Consider the following 17,293-nt stretch of genomic DNA (forward strand, 5'->3'; position numbering starts at 1 on the left):
TGAACAATGGACATGGACAGCAAAGCTGGGGACAGGGCACAAAGTGGGGGAAGTGTAAATCAGTGGGGGGGGGGGAGAAGGAGAAACATCTGTAACAAAAATAAATTAATTAATTTAAAAAAAAAAAAAAGAGCCCTGACAGGTTTTGCTCAGTGGTTGGAGCATCGGTCCGCGGACCAGAGAGTCCCGGGTTCGGTTCCTGCTAGGGTCACATACCAAAAAAAAAAAAAAAGAAGAAGTAAGTGGCTTCAAACTTGAATATAAAACAAGAAACACTCCTGACCATAGGCACTGATTTGAGGTAATGCATGTAGAATTGTAGAATCCCTTTCCATTAAAGGAAGAGCCCTCTGGTTTTTTATTAAGAACAGAAGACTCAGCATGATTTAGCTATGATTTAAATAAATACTATTCTAATTCTCTGTGCTGAAAGGGTATAGAAATAATGATACTCCAGTAGCAATAACCATACCTTGTTCCCGGATACTTACTTGTGGAATACAATGATCATAACAGTCTGAGGAATAGGGTAGACCCAGAGACGTGGAAGTAGGGTATAGACTGACAACCCTCAGAAGAGGGGGTGGTGGGGGGAGGGAAGAGAAAACCACAGAACTTATATGCATGTACGCATAACCAATGGACATGGACAACAAAGCCAGGGACAGGGTGGGGGTGATGGGGAGGAGGGTGTCAATGGGGTAAAAAAGGAGAAACATCTGTAACAAAAATAAAATTAAAAACAAAACAAAACCAAAAAATAAAATAAAACAAATATATTTTTTAAAAAGTCTCTGGCTCACCAGTTGGAAATTGCTGCTCTAGATACTCGGCTGCTGCACATGAGCTCAGGGTCAGCCCTCTTTATGTCTCTCTGCCCTTCCTTCCAGTCACAATGTGGCTTCTGTAAATCCTTGGCTATAAGACTTCTTTTCAGCTTGTCTTTGGTTGGTTAGTCCAGTGGATTGTTCTACAATTTAGTTGTAATTCCAGTTTGAGGTGGGAGGAAGTGAGTGCAGCATCAACCTACTTTGCAGCCACCTTCTGATCTCTCCATGCTGTTTACTTTTAAAATACAATTAATGGCACTTTATAGGGTCAAATGCCTAACAGATGGTTAGTATACACCAACTGAATGAATGAGTGAATAAATGGATGAATGAATGAATGAATGAAAGAAAAGCCTTGCTATAGAGGAAATCAACAAGGTTGAAGAGCTGCTAGAACACCTTGATTTGTAATCTTTAGAAGATGAACAATAGTCCATACACTATAGAAGCTTATTTCTTTTTGTTTTGAAGTATCAATAATATTTTTAGAAACCTTGAAATGATATACTATGCAAGAGAAAAATAAGGAAAGAAATATTTGGGGGTTCTAAATTTCTGAAAGAGTAATGTAAGCAATAGGGACTGTTGGTAAATTCCAGATGATGTGTCAACATGAATTAAGTGACCATTTCAGTTTAAAAGACTGATATGGGTCCTAGAACAAAGTCATACAGTGGAAGTTGAAAGCAAGGTTAAAAGAGATGAAAATATATGCATACAGCATGGAACTGAACAACCCTGGAGGTTTAGGCTACTTTTCTGTGTACTCTCAAAAAAGGAACCTCTTAGTGAAAGGTTTATTTTCTTGAGAACTTTGTTTCTATGGTGATCTTTATAACTTGCTAATACCTACTTGGCAATGAGTCAGTCACCTATAAAGAGGTGAGAAAAGTTGTCGTTAGCTGACACAGAACCCCTTTGAACCAGCTGACCTCTGTGCTTCACTCTTCCATGTTTTGGAACAAGTGGAAACTCCCATATTACACAAGCTGCAATGACAATCCCAGGGTGCTGGTGAATACTACATTCACATTTGTATGAATCTGGCTATGGGAAAGTCAACCTTAAAGTTCCACGAGAATGAGAATTGAAGATACCAGACACCAGTGTAAACACAAGTTAGGAGCTCAAAATAATACAAACACAAACAAAACAAAACTAGCACAAGACACAAAGTGTAGAAACCCCCAAGCCACCTAGAAATGAACTACACTCATTTATGTCTCTCCCATGATCACTACAGGTGTTTGTTGATGGATACAGATGACGTTAGCTACATACATGGCATCCCTCCATCACTGTGGCTTTTTTGGATCAGGTAAATGAGGCTGAGCACTCTCTGCCATAGGCTAGTCTAGAAGTCCAAAGACCCGAGCTCTGAGTTCTGGTCTGCTTCTTACTAGCTGATTGAATGTAATCTTCTCTTAACTTTAATTCTTTATCTCTAGCTGGTTTACTGTTTCTCTTAAATTTAATTTTTTACCTCCAGATTGAAGATAAAAATCCCTGCCTGCGTTGTTGAGGAAATGCATGTGACTATACTGTACAGATGTGAGCTATAGGAAATGAGTGATGGCAGGATTTTTTTTAAAAACAAAAACAATTTTATTTCAAGTAGAAAATATCCAAGTAGTTTTGGAGCAAGAAGAAAATGCCATATGTCAGTAGATTATAGAACACAGGCCATTGGAGAAATTTTACATTTTCTTTTTGTTGATCCATTATCACAGAGCAGTTGGAAAACTGGATTCCTCTGGGAATTCTTGGCTTTTTAATGGTTTGACTGACGGTGCATCTCTTGATGTAGAGCAATATCTCTGGTGTGACTCAGAGACTCATTTGACCAAAGGACATCAATTAGAGGATTTTAAAGGGAAGAGCCTAGCCAAGGGAAGTGTCCTGAATGTAGTGTTTGGGATTGGCAGGGAGGGAAGATCAAGGCAGCAGTACCAACAGTGGCCTAGGAAAGGAGGTCTTCTGATAACATTTTCAACAGAAAAATATGATCAAATTGTGACCTCTTTCCTTTGTTAATGCTTCAGAGCAGCGGGAATAAAACCAAACAATGAAGGTCTTTTATCTTAGGACCCAAGAGACTTATGTCCATATGTTATACATACTCTGGCAGCTGATGGCAGAATCTTTTAGTTGAGGGGGAAAGAGACAGAGATCATAGGGGATCAGTGGTAACTAAGACAAAACCTCATAGTTGGCTATCACTAAGTTACTTAATTTTATTAGTGTGCCCAGAGGAAACTAGGCTCATCTGAAGTGGACACATGCTAACCAAACTTATGAGAGATCAACATTTGACTTGGAATGTCAATTTATTTAATATACAGTGGGAGATATCTTTTTTACAGTGTCAGGAATGCTTATAACTACTATCCAAAGAATCCCCTTCCTTTATAGTGGTGGCCAAAAGTTGAAGTGAGAAATTGGTTAGAGTGTTCAGTTAGATGCAGTGGAAAATAATTGCCCATTCTTCTGCTTATAGGGCAGGAGTTTGTGAGGCAATATTAACTTTGCTGAATAAAAAGCTCCAGAATATTTACACAGGTTTTATGACAGGAATTTCACCTATGTTCCTGGTAGAGTAGATGCTAGTGGAAAGCCCCAGATGGCTGTCTATGGCCAAAATGATATACACTACGAAGTATTATCCCTGAACTTCAATGACTGTCATACTAAAATTTGTCATGTGGAGCCTTTGCTGGTTTAGCTCAGTGGTTAGAGTGTCAGTCCATGAATGAAGTGTCATGGGTTCAATTCCCAGTCAAGGGCACATACCTGGGTTGCAGGTTCTATTCCTGGCCCCCATCAGAGTTGTGCAGGAGGCAACAAATCCATATGTCTCTCTCACATCGATGTTTCTCTCTTTCTCCCTCCCTTCTTTCCACTCTATCTAAAAACATCAATGGAAAAATATCCTCAGGTGAGAAATAAGGGGAAAAAAGTTGTCATGTGGATACTCATGCAATCTTGAGTGATAAAGTAGTTGTCTAGGTCATGGGTTTGCTGTCTAACAGTGGACATCCAGAAAGGAAGTTTATACAAAACTTTGTTCTGGTTCCTGAAGGATCTGTTTCAAATAAGTTATGCTCACAATATGTTTTGTTATGAGGATGAAGTATTTGGTGATTCTGAACCAGAACTTTATGAAGAATCAGAAGATGAAGTAGAAGAAGAAGAAGAAGAAGAAGAAGAAGAAGAAGAAGGAGGAGGAGGAGGAGGAGGAGGAGGAGGAGGAGGAGAAGAAGAAGAAGAAAGGCAACCATTTCTAGAACCTGTACAAGAAAATGCTAACAATGAATATTACGAGCTTACCCTATGACTACTGGCATGGAGGAGCCTTTGGCAGAATCCTCTCTTGAACATGAACCTGAGCCAGAATCTAAAACAAAGACTCAAGAGCTGAAGCCACCAGTGGAAGAGAAGAACTTAAGAGTTAGAGGAGAAATCTACTTCTCTTCTTTCTGCCAAACCTATTTCTCTGCCACAAGAACCATGGAAAGCTTTCTCCTGGACTTCAGTGACCAATAAAAACCTGCCTCCTCCTGTACTGTTTCTTCCTCTGGAATCCCAGCCATGTCGCAGCACCAGTCTCACAGGGGAGAGTTGAAGCTAAACTAGAAGGTCACTCTCAGTCATCTCCTGTGCTGAACAGTGACCTAGAGAACCATCTGGTTTCCCTCCTAGAGGACCAAAATCAGGCAGAGGAGACATACAACAGAATGAATCTGACAACCATAGAATACTTTTCTGTCCAGACAGCCATCAACTTTTTGTTGATAACTTGCCACATGATATTGATGAAAATGAACTGAAAGATACTTCATGAGTTTTGGAAATGTTGTGGAATTTAACATCAGGACCAAAGGTGTTGGGGGAAAGCTTCCAAATTTTGGTTTTGTGATTTGTGATAACTCTGAACCAGTTCAGAAATCAAATATTGCCCAAGGCGACAATAACAGCAGAATCAGGAATTAAGCTTTGGCAGTCGGTTCCAGATCCCATACTTTCAGCCACTGTTCTGTGCTGCCTCTCAAGGCTGCAAGAAGAATTATAAAATCACAGATTTAGAGTTGGAGAGGCCATTAAAGGACTTTTAGTCTGCCCTGGCTGGTTTGGCTCAGCAGTTAGAGCACTGGCCTGTGGTCCAGAGAGACCCTGCTAAGGGCACGTACCTCGGTTGCAGTTTGTCCCCAGCCCTGGTTGGGTTGTGCAGGTGGCAGCCACTCGATGTGTCCTTTTTTGTCAAAGGCTTTTTCAGCATCTATTGATATGATCAAGTGGTTTTTATTCTTCATTTTATTTATGTGGTGTATCACATTTATGGATTTGCAAATATTGTACCAGCCTTGCATTCCTGGGATGAATCCCACTTGGTCATGGTGGTTAATTTTTTTGGTGTATTGCTGGATTCGATTTGCTAGTATTTTGTTCAGGATTTTGGCATCTAAGTTCATCAAGGATATTGGCCTGTAGTTTTCTTTCTTTGTTGTGTCTTTTTCTGGTTTTGGAATTAGAATTATGCTGGCTTCATAAAACGAGTTTGGAAGTCTTCCTTCTTCTGAAGTTTTTTGAAATAGTTTGAGGAGAATGGGTATTAGTTCTTTTTGAATGTTCGGTAAAACTCCCCCGTGAAGCCATCCGGACCTGGGCTTTTGTTTGCTGGGAGAGTCTTGATTGCATCTTCAATTTCTTCTGTTGTCATTGGTCTGTTCAAGTTTTCTATCTCTTCCTGATCCAGTTTTGGGAGACTATGTGTTTCTAGAAATTTGTCCATTTTGCTTAGATTTTCGAATTTGTTGCCATATAATTGTTCATAGTAGTTGTTAACAATCTTTTGTATTTCTGTGGTGTCAGTTGTTATCTCTCCTCTTTCATTTCTGATTTTATGTATTTGGGTTCTCTCTCTTTGTTTCTTGGTGAGTCTAGCTAAGGGTCCATCAATCTTGTTTGTCTTTTCAAAAAACCAGCTCTTTGTTTTATTGATCCTTTGAATTGTTTTTTTGGTCTCAATGTCATTTATTTCTGCTCTGATCCTTACTATTTCCTTCCTTCTACTTACTCTGGGGTTTTCTTTTTGTTTGCTCTCTAGTTCTTTAAGTTGTGAGATTATATAGTCTATTAGAGATTTTTCTTCTTTTTTGAGGTAGGCCTGTAGTGCTATGAACTTCCCTCTCAGAACTGCTTTCGCTGTATCCCATAGATTTTGTGTTGTTGTGTCTATATTTTCATTGGTTTCCAGGAAGTTTTTGATTTCTTCCTTGATCTTACCGGTGTCCCGTTCATTGTTTCATAACATGCTATTTAGCTTCCATGTGTTCAAATGGCTTTGTATGTTCTTCTTGCAATTGATTTCTAGTTTCATGCCATTGTGATCTGAGAAGATGCTTGATATAATTTCAATCTTCTTGAACTTGTAGAGACTTAATTTGTGCCCTAACATGTGGTCCATCTTTGAGAATGTTCCATGTGCACTTGAGAAGAATGTGAATTCTGTAGTTTTGGGGTGTAGTTCTCTGTAGATATCTATTATATCCATTTGGTCTAGTGCTTCATTTAGAGTCTCTGTTTCCTTGCTAATTTTTTGTCTAGAGGATTTATCCAGTGATGTGAGCGGGGTGTTGAAGTCCCCTGCTATGATTGTATTACTATCGATTTCTCCTTTGAAGTCCTCCAATAGTTTTTTAATATATTTTGGTGCTCCTATATTGGGTGCATATATTTTTATCAAGGTTATATCTTCCTGTTGGATAGATCCTTTCAATATTACGCAGTGGCCTTCTTTGTCTCTAGTTATGGCCTTCATTCTGAAGTCTATTTTATCAGATATAAGTATTGCTACCCCATCTTTTTTTTTTTTTCCGTTTGCTTGAAAGATTTTTTTCCATCCCTTCACTTTCAATCTATGTGAGTCTTTTGTTGTGAGGTGGGTCTCTTGTAAACAACATATAGATGAGTCATGCTTTCTTATCCAATCAGCTACTCTGTGTCTTTTTATGGGAGCATTCAGTCCATTTACATTTAAGGTGATTATTGATATGTACTTATTTATTGCCATTTTTGTTTAGTGTGGTTCTATTTTCCTTCCCATTTCTCCTGGTAATTACAGCAGTCCTTTTAACATTTCTTGGAGTGCTGGTTTGGTGCTAATGTATTCCCTTAGCCTTTTTCTGTCTGAAAAGCTCTTTATTGACCTTCTATTTTGAATGATAGCCTTGCTGGGTAGGATAGTCTTGGATTCAGATCCTTTTTTTTTCATTAACTTGATTACTTCATGCCATTCCCTTCTTGCCTGTAGTGTTTCTTGTGAAAATCAGCTGAGAGCCTTATGGGCTTTCCTTTGTGGGTAACCTGTTGCTTATCCCTTGCTGCTTTTAGGATTCTCTCTTTGTCTTTAATTTTTGGCAGTTTGATTACTATGTGTCTTGGTGTGGATCTGTTTGGGTTCTTCTTACTTGGGGCTCTCTGAGCTTCTTGAACTTGAATGCCTTCTTCCTTCACCAAATTAGGGAAGTTTTCTGTCACTATTTCTTTGAATATATTCTCTAGCCCTTGCTTACTCTTCTTCTTCTTCAGGGACTCCTATTATACAAATATTATTCGTTTCCAGTTGTCCCACAGTTCTCTTAAGCTGTCTTCCTGTTTTTTAATCGTTTTTTCCTTTTGGTTTTCTGATTGGTTGATTTCTTTTAGCCTGTCTTCTAATTCACTGATCCGGTCCTCAGCTTCCCCTACTCTGCTTTTTAGACCTTCCAATGTGTTTTTCATTTCTGATATGTCATTCTTCATTTCTTCCTGTTGGTTTTTCATTTCCAACTGGTTTATTTTCAACATTTCTATGTCTTTACTCATGGTGCTCATGTCCTTACACATGCTGTTGAGCTTCCGCAACATCATGGCTCTAAATTCTAGTTCTGTTAACTTGCTTAACTGCACCTCATTTATTTCATCTTCCGTAGAGGTCTCTTGTTCTTTCATTTGGCTTTTGTTTCTGTTTTTCACCAATTTGGCTATCACAGTGGGCTTTGGAGTCTGACAAATTTTCCCAGTGTGTGTTGCTGTTCTGCTGTTTGTGGCTCCCTCTCCTGGGTTTGGATGCGCCAGGGTGGACCCACTTTAAACACCACTGTCAAGTCTTAGCTTTTCTGGTTAGTGTTGCTAGCCCAGGGAATGGTAGTTATCCTCTAGCTTCTGTTTGCCTGGAGGCTATTAGTAGAGGTCACCTGAAGACCCTTGGTTTCTGAGTTGCCTGAAAAACTCCCTCAGGTGCTCAGTGTAAGAGGATTTCCTGAGAGTGAGGCAGGTGTTCCTTGTTAATGGGCCTCAATTAGCATTTCAATGGCCACCAGGTGGGGTTGAATCTCTGAGGGAGGGGCCAGCACCTCTCCCCAGGGCCCTGAGAAGAAGTAAAATGACCACAGTAGTGTGTGGCTGCACTCAGCAAAAGCTCTTAGCACCCTCCAAAACCCGAGTGTCCCCACACAGTTCCAGTCCAGTCTGCCTTCCCTTGCCAGAGCCCAAGGTGAGTGGCTGCTGCCAATTTAGCCTCTGTTCGGACTCTGCGTCCTGGTGCCGCCTGGGACTTTTAACCCGAGGGCGCTGCTTCCAGCCAAGGGCGGCTTCGGCTATGGCACCAGCTGAGGGGGGTTGCACTCAGCAGAATCCCCAGGACTGAGCCGCGGTAGCGGGACACTGCAGAGGTGGCAGTAGCGTCCACAATCCTCTGGTCCCCGCGAGTCCGCGCGGCGCCCACCGAGGGCTTAGCATGCAGAGTTCCCGGGATTCAGCATTGGTAGCAGCGTCCCACCGAGTCCCCTGGTGCCCGCGAGTCTGTGCGGCTCCAGCAGAGAGCTTAGCAGGGAACAGAGTTCCCAGGACCCATGCAGGGTCGCAAGGGAGGCGGTAGCAGTAACTTCTCGCCGAGTTCCCTGGCCCCTGCCCAGACCGCTGCAGACCATGGGCTCCTGGCCCCCTCTCCCGTCCTCGCAAGCCTACCAGGATTGAGTGGGTGTTTCTGGTTATGTGTTCCTCCAAGGTGTCTTTCGGATGCCCTTTCCTGACGATTTGCCTTTATTTTCGTTGTAAACCCAGTTTGGTCTTGGGAGATGGTCTGTGTCGCTCCATTCACTTCGCCGCCATTTTCTCTCAATCGCGCCATTGATTTCTTGATGTTAATTTTGTATCCTGCTACTTTGCCAAATTCATTGATTAAGTCTAGTAAAAACTGATAGAGTCTTTGGGGTTTTCTAAGTATAGTATCATGTCATCTGCGAATAATGACAATTTCACTTCCTCCTTTCCAATTTGGATCCCTTTTATTTTTCTTCCTCTCTGATTGCTGTGGCTAAGACTTCCAGTAATATGTTAAATAAGAGCAGAGAAAGTGGACATCCTTGTCTTGTTCTTGTTCTTAAGGGAAATGCTTTTAATTTTTGCCCAATGTCTATGATGCAGGCTGTAGGTCTTTCATATATGGCCTTTATTATTTTGAGATATGATCCCTCTAGTCCCACATTGCTGAGTGTTTTAATCAGAAATGGGTGCTGGATTTTGTTGAATGCTTTATCAGCATCTATTGATATGATCATATTTTTATCTTTCATTTTGTTTATGTGGTATATCACATTTACTGATTTGCAAATATTGTACCAGCCTTGCATCCCTGGGATGAATCCCACTTGGTCATGATGAATAATTTTTTTGATGTATTGCTGGATTCGATATGCTAGTATGTTGTTCAGAATTTTTGCATCTATGTTCATCAAGGATATTGGTCTGTAGTTTTCTCTCTTTATAGTGTCTTTTCCTGGTTTTGAAATTAGAATTATGCTGGCCTCATAAAACGAGTTTGGAAATCTTCCTTCTTCTTGAATTTTTGAAATAGTTTGAGGAGAATGGGTTTTAGTTCTCTGACTGTTCAGTAAAATTCCCCTATGAAGCCGTCTAGGCCTGGGCTTTTGTTTGCTGGAAAAGTGTTGATTACATCTTCAATTTTTTTGTTGTTCTTGGTCTGTTCAAGTTTTCTATCTCTTCCCAGTTCTGTTTTGGGAGACTATGCGTTTCTAGAAATTTGTCCATTTCGCTTATATTGTCAAATTTGTTGCCATATAGTTGTTCATAGTAGCTGTTAATGATCTTTCGTATTTCTGTGGTGTCGGTTGTTACTTCCCCTCTTTCATTTCTGATTTTGTGTATTTGGGTCCTCTCTCTTTGTGTCTTGGTGAGTCTAGCTAAGGGTCTATCAATCTTGTTTATCTTTTCAAAGAACCAGCTCTTGGTTTCATTGATCCTTTGAATTGTTTTTTTGGTCTTCATGTCATTTATTTCTGCTCTGATCTTTACTATTTCCTTCCTTCTACTTGGTAGGGTTTTTGTTTTTTTTTCCGTTTGCTTTCTAATTCTTTAAGTTGTGAGGTTAGATAGTCAACTAGAGATTTTTCTTCTTTTTTGAGGTAGGCCTGTAGTGCTATGAATTCCCTCTCAGAACTGCTTTTGCTGCATCTCATAGATTTTGTGTTGTTGTGTGTTCATTTTCATTGCTTTCCAGTAAGTTTTCAATTTCTTCATCGATCTCCATGGTAACCCATTCATTGTTCAATAACATGCTATTTAGCCTCCATGTTTTCAAATGTCTTTGCATGATTTTGTTGCAATTGATTTCATGTGTCATGCCATTGTGATCTGAGAAGATGCTTGATATGATTTTAATCTTCTTGAACTTGTAGAGACTAGTTTGTGCCCTAACATCTGGTCTATCTTTGAGAATGCCCCATGTGCACTTGAGAAGAATGTGAATTCTTCAGTTTTGAGGTGTAATTCTCTGTATATATCTATTAAATCCATTTGATCTAGTGATTCATTTAGAGTGTGTGTTTCGTTGTTAATTTTTTTTCTAGAAGATCTATCTAGTGATATCAGCGGGATATTGAAGTCTCCTGCTATGATTGCATTGCTGTTGATTTCTCCTTTGAAGTCCTCCAGAAGATTTTTAATATATGTATGTACATTGATACCTCGGTTCTTGAACATAATTCGTTCCAGGAGGACGGTCGAGAACCGAATTGTTCGAGAACCGAAGCAATGAAACCCAATAGGAAAGCGTGACTCCACAAAGCGTGACTCTCTCTCAGCACTCACACTGATGACGCAAGCAAGGCGCGCTGGGCCGAATGAACGCCATTTGGCTCAACTCGGCTCATTTCGGAAGTTCAAGTTCCAAATATTTGTTCGGATTCCAAGACAAAAGTTTCTCGAATCTCCTGGTCGAATACCGATTTGGTCGAAATCCGAGGCGTTCGAGAACTGAGGTATCACTGTACTCCTATATTTGGTGCATATATGTTTACCAAGGTTATATCTTTCTGTTGGATAGATCCTTTCAATATTATGTAGTGGCCTTCTTTGTCTCTAGTTATGGCCTTCATTTTGAAATCTACTTCATCAGATATGAGTATTGCTACCCCAGCTTGTTTTTTACTTTCTGTTTGCTTGAAAGATTTTTTTCCATCCCTTTTTTTCAACCTATGTGAGTCTTTTGTTGTGAGGTGGGTTTCTTGTAAACAACATATATGTGAGTCATGCTTTCTTATCCAGTCAGCACTCTGTGTCTTTTTATCAGAGCATTCAAACCATTCACATTGAAGGTGATAATTGATACGTACTTATTTATTGCCTTTTTTATTTAGTGTGGTTTTATTGTTCTTCCTATTTCTTCTAGTAAGTACAGCCGTCCTTTTAGCATATCTTACAGTGCTTTTTGGTGTTAATATATTCCCTTAGCTTTCTTTTCTCATATGGAGAGCTCTTTATTTGACCTTCTATTTTGAATGATAGCCTTGCTGGGTAGAGTAGTCTTGGATTCAGATTCTTTTTTTTCATGACCTTGATTACTTCATGCCACTCCCTTCTGGTTTGTAGTGTTTCTGTTGATAAGTCAGCTGAGAGCCTTGCGGGGTTTCCTTTGTCGGTAACCTGTTGCTTATCTCTTGCTCCCTTTAGGATTCTCTCTTTGTCTTTAATTTTTGGCATTTTAATGACTATGTGTCTTGGTGTGGGCCTGTTTGGGTTCTGCTTACTTGGGGCTGTCTTTTTTTCTTGAACTTGAATGCCTTCTTCCTTCACTAAGTTAGGAAAGTTTTCTCTCAGTATTTCTTCAAATACCTTCTCTAACCCTTGCCCATTTTCTTCTTTTTCGGGGACTCTATTATGCAAATGTTATTACGTTTCCAGTTGTCCCACAGTTCTCTTAAGCTGTCTTCCTGTTTTTTAATCGTTTTTTTCTTTTGGTTTTCTGATTGGTTGATTTTTTTCTACCTTGTCTTCTAATTCACTGATCTGGTCCTCAGCTTCCTCTACTCTGCTGTTTAGTCCTTCCAATGTGTTCTTAGTTTCTGCTATGTCATTCTTCATTTCCACTTGGTTGGTTTTCAATGTTTCTATATCTTTACTTAGGGTGCCAATGTCCTTACTTATGCTGTTGAGCTTCCTCAAGATCATGGCTCTAAACTCTACCTCTGATAATTTGCTTAGCTACATTTCATTGATCTCATCTTTGATAGAGTTCTCTTGTTCTTTCATTTGGGATTTGTGTGTTTGTTTCACCATTTGGGCTATCTCAGTGGGTTTTGGAGCCTGACAAATTATCCCTGTGGGTGTTGGTGTTCTGTTGTTTGTGACTCCTTCTACTGGGTTTGGATGAGCCTGGGTGGGCCCACTTTATACACCACTGTCCAGTCTTTCTTTCCTGGGTAGATTTGCAAGCCCTGGAAAAGTTCAGTTATCTCTAGCTTTTTCCGGGTGACTAGTAGTCTCAATTACTCAGTGCCTTGAAATGTAACCCTGATGTTCTGCATAAGAGGATTTCCAGAGGGTGGGATAAATGCTGGTTGTTAATGAGCCTCAGTTTGCAATTCTTTGCCTTACCTTGGAAAGGCTAATCTCCAGGGGGAGGGAGGAGAGCTGTTGCTTTTTCCCATAGCTCAGAGAAGGAGCACACTGTCCACCGTCCTTTGTGGCCATAACTCAGCAAAAACTCTGAGTGCCCTCCAAATCCCGGGTGTCCCCGCAGAGTTCCAGCCCAGTATGCCCTCCTTCTGCTGTAGTTCCCAGGTGAGTGGCTCGGGCTATTTTAGCGCTCTGTCCCATTTTCTGTGCTGTGGATCGGGTTTGGTCCTTATTCCCCAAGGGTGCTGCTCACAGCTAAGACTGCTGCTGTCCGTGGTCTCCCGGCCCACCACCTTCTCGTGCCTCTGCAGATCCTACCAGTGTCCCTAGTTATATGGTCCTGTCCTGCTGCTTTTCTGTTGCTTTTTTCTGAGGATTTGTCTTTATTTTTGTTGTAATTCCCATTTGGTCCTGGGAGATTGTCTGTGTAGCTTCTATTCACTCTGCCTTCATTTTCACATCGTCTATGCCTATCTGGTGCGCAGCTGGGTCTCACAGGCCTCTCTGGTGTTTCAGCACCCCACAGGCCCCATGGGTAACTAGATCGATTGTGCAGTCCTTGCTGGGTTGCACAGTCCTCTCTGGTGCTTCAGCACCCCATAGGTCCCATAGGTAATTGGATGGCACAGTCCCTGCTGGGTCGCACAGGCCTCTCTGGTGCCCCTGCACCCTGCAGGTCCCAATGGTGTGAAGCTGGATTGCACCAGTCTCTCTTGGGTTCAGGCTTCTCTCTGCTCTTGTGAGCTGCTGAACCGCACAGGCCTCTGTGGAGCCCCCGGTCCCGCCGCCAGTGGATGGGGAGTGCTGCTGCCCCGTGGCAAAATCCTGCTCAGATTTTGCTGTAGGTTTGGGAGATGGGTCTCAGCTGCTGGTCTGTGCTTCTGTTGCCTGGGATGGATGTCTGTATCCCAGCCTCTGTTGCTGGGGGTATATCTAGACTCTGATCAGGCTGCTACTATGGGGGATGGTGCTGGGCTCCGGGCTGTCTGCGGCTTCTGTGACCAGCACCTTGCGAGCTCCACTGCTGTGCACCGGTCTGTGTTGACACAGAGTGTCCACTGGTCTGATGGTGCCAGGTGCCCTGGTGGGCTCAGTTTGCTGGGCCCTAGCCACTGCTACTGCCTCCTCCCAGGGTTGACCCATGATCTTCCAAAATGGTGGGACCTCCCTGCAGCACAGGGAGAAGTGCCCTGAAGTGCAGCTTACCGTGGTAGGCAGCTGCTCAGGTCCACAGCACAGGAACCTCTGCACTGCTCCGGTTTGGTCGTCCACCTTCACGTCCACTCACACTCTCTCACACACTAGCTCACTCTCTCACACACTCACCCTCCCTCAGGTCTTGCCTACTGCCATCTTCTCCCCTAAACCAGAATATGTCCTATTTTTAAAGATGGCTTCACATATTACCTATCAAATATTGATTTCACTTCTTTGGTTTCCTAGAGTGCCTCACCATCAATCCTATGTCTTCCCTAATGACATTTACTACATGTGATGATGGGTATTTCTTCTTGTCACCTTGAATAGGATGATAGTTGTAATTAATCTTAAAAGTTCATGAAGAATGCCCTGGCCAGTTTGCCTCAGCGGTTAGAGTGTCAGCCTGTGGTTCCGAGAGACCCGGGTTCACTTTCCACTAAGGGCACGTACCTCGGTTGCAGTTTGTCCCTGACCCTGGTTGGGTCATGCAGGTGGCAACCACTCAATGTGTCCCTTTCACATCGATGTTTCTCTCTCTCTCTCCCTCCCACTCTATCTGAACAAAATACATAAAAATGTCCTTGGGTGAGGATTAAAAATATAATAAAAAGTTTATGAGGAATAACTATACCAGCAGTTCTCAACTGGGTACAGTTTTTCATCCTAAGGGAAAGTTGGCCATGTCTAAAGACACTTTTGGTTGTCATAACTTAAGGAGAGAGGGGCAGGCTGTACTAGGTAGAAGCCAGGGATACTGCTAAACATCTGACAATGCATGAGACAATCCCACAATAAATAGTTATCTAGCCCAAAATGTCAGTGGTGCCAAGGTTGAGAGCTGTGATTTAGCCTTACTGAGATGAGACCTGGATAAGAGATTATTCATGTTGAGGGTGAATGGTGTTCAGGGCCCTGACATGCAATGTAGGTATCAGAAGAGGAGGACAGAATTGGACTGGGTAAAAGTATCTTCACATGCTTTCAGAGCCCTATAACTTGCGGGGACATTCAAGAGGAAGAGAAGGAAGCAGTTCCAAAAAAGGTAAGTGTCTAAAAAAACAGGAAAGCGCCCTGGCCGGTTTGGCTCAGCGGTTAGAGCATCCGCCTGCGGTCCGGAGAGACCCGGGTTCGGTTCCCGCTAAGGGCATGTACCTCGGTTGCAGTTTGTCCCCGGCCCTGGTTGGTCGTGCGGGTGGCAGCCACTCGATGTGGCCCTTTCACATCGATGTTTCCTTCTCTCTCTCTTCCTCTCTCTCCCTCCCACTCTGTCTGTACAAAAAGTGGGAAAATGTCCTCGGATGAGGATAAAAAAAAATAATAATAATAAAAAAACAGGAAAGCATTATTTTCCCCAGTATAAGGGATAGTGTACAGAGATCTTGAAGCCTGGGAGGGGGCAGGGTAAGATGAGAAATTCAGCTGTGGCATCTGCCTCACAGTTATGAGGATTGGGCTGAGATAATATTGGTGCTGTAGATACCATATCCTGTTAAAGTTGACCCATACTGATTAAGTGAACACTTGCTATGGGTATTCTATAGACTGTATGGGACTCAGAGGTGAATAAGAGATAAAAGCCATCCCTGATCCAGAAACTTTAGGATCCAAAAAAAAAGAGATATGGCAAGCATGCACATGTCTCTCAGACAGAGCAGACAGCATCACCCTAAAGGCACAAACAGCCATGGAGCACCAAGGAGGGCAGGGATAAGAAGAAATATATTTTTATGTAGGACCAAAATAATGAAAATCACCAATCTTCTAGGAAGAGCAGGTGCTAAATGTTCTCTTGAAACTGCATTTGCATAGCAAGTACATTATTTTACTTACATTGCATATCTATATAGGATGGTTTATTCAGGAGGCTGAAGGAAATTATAGGGAGCTAATGACCCTCAAACCATATCCTGTCCCCACTATTGACCTTCCCTGAAGATTCTATCATGGCTAATCCACTGGGCCCAGCCAATAACAGTGGGGGTAACTTGTGAGAGTCTTACACAGAAAACAGGCTATGACTCAGGAGTTGCCAAATAGGGAAGGAAGGTTCAAGAGGCTCACCTCTTCCATATTATACTGTAGATTTCTGTGGAGAGCCCAGGTGTTCCTCCAGATGCTGCAGCAGTGAGGAGGAGTCTATGGTAGACAATGCACACATGTCCTAGCACAGGTACATCCACATGACACACACTCATGTGCACATGCACGTGCGCGCGCACACATACACACACACACACACAACTTCATAAGACCTTTATATTACTTTCATAGTACCTGCCTGCATGCCAAGTATTGGGGTAAAGTACCAGTGACCAAGCTTGTCTTCTGAACCATACATACCTCTTCGACTCTGAAAATAAGATGAGAATTGTTAGTTTGCAACCAGAAATACACCTAAGTTATTTCATTCTTGTGGCATTGTGTAGCCTAGAGGCAGGACTACCTTGGTTAAGGACACTGGCTATACATAGCACAACTCCAGGGGTGCCATTCCAATTGTGCGATGCAATGTCTTCATCTAGTGGAGAGAGCATGGGATATAGAGGGATAAAGATTGAGGTTCAAGCCCCAACACTGGGGCATGCAACCTGGACAGACTTAGATATACTTACATTTACAATGTCCTCATCTGCAAAATGGGGGTCCTAGCTACTTCCTGTAAGCTTGTTCAGGAACTCAAATAAGAGAAAGTATATTCAAGTACATTTTAAAATTTATAGAAATATAGGGTCTTATTACAATTATTTTCTTTTTTTGGTCTTTTAAATATTTTTCATTATTTTTGAAATTAATTGATTTTTTATTACAGATATCCTTCTTTTATCCCAGTTGCCACCCTCCTCCCTGATCCAGGTCCCATCACCACCTTCACCACACAGATACCTGTGTCTATTAGGTGTACATATATGTACATAAGATCTTTGGTTTATCTCTTCCCTCTCCCCACCCCTCTTCCCTCTGAGGTTTGTCAGTCTGTTACCTACTTCCATTTCTCTGGACCTATTTCGTTCATCAGCTTATTTTGTTCATTATATCCCACAAATAAGTGAGATCATGTGATACTTGTCTTTCTATGATTGGCTAATTTCTCTTAGTATAATACTCTCCAGATCCCTCCGTGCCATCTCAAAGAGATCTTTCTTTCTTACAGCTGCATAGTATTCCATTGGGTAAATGTACCACAGATTTTTTATCCACTTATCTACTGATGAACACTTGGGCTGTTTCCAGATCTTAGCAATTGTATATAGTGCTGCTATGAACATAGGGGTGCATATATTCTTTCTGATTGGTGTTTCAGGCTTCTT

General features: G+C 41.8%; 1 pseudogene; it reads left to right on the forward strand.

The window, feature by feature from the left end:
- The first annotated feature begins 3,323 nt into the window (after positions 1-3,323).
- LOC118622451 lies at positions 3,324-4,820 on the forward strand (annotated as a pseudogene).
- Positions 4,821-17,293: the final 12,473 nt, after the last annotated feature.

Source organism: Molossus molossus, unplaced genomic scaffold (assembly GCF_014108415.1).
Source record: "Molossus molossus isolate mMolMol1 unplaced genomic scaffold, mMolMol1.p scaffold_m16_p_9, whole genome shotgun sequence".
NCBI classification, from domain to species: domain Eukaryota; kingdom Metazoa; phylum Chordata; class Mammalia; order Chiroptera; family Molossidae; genus Molossus; species Molossus molossus.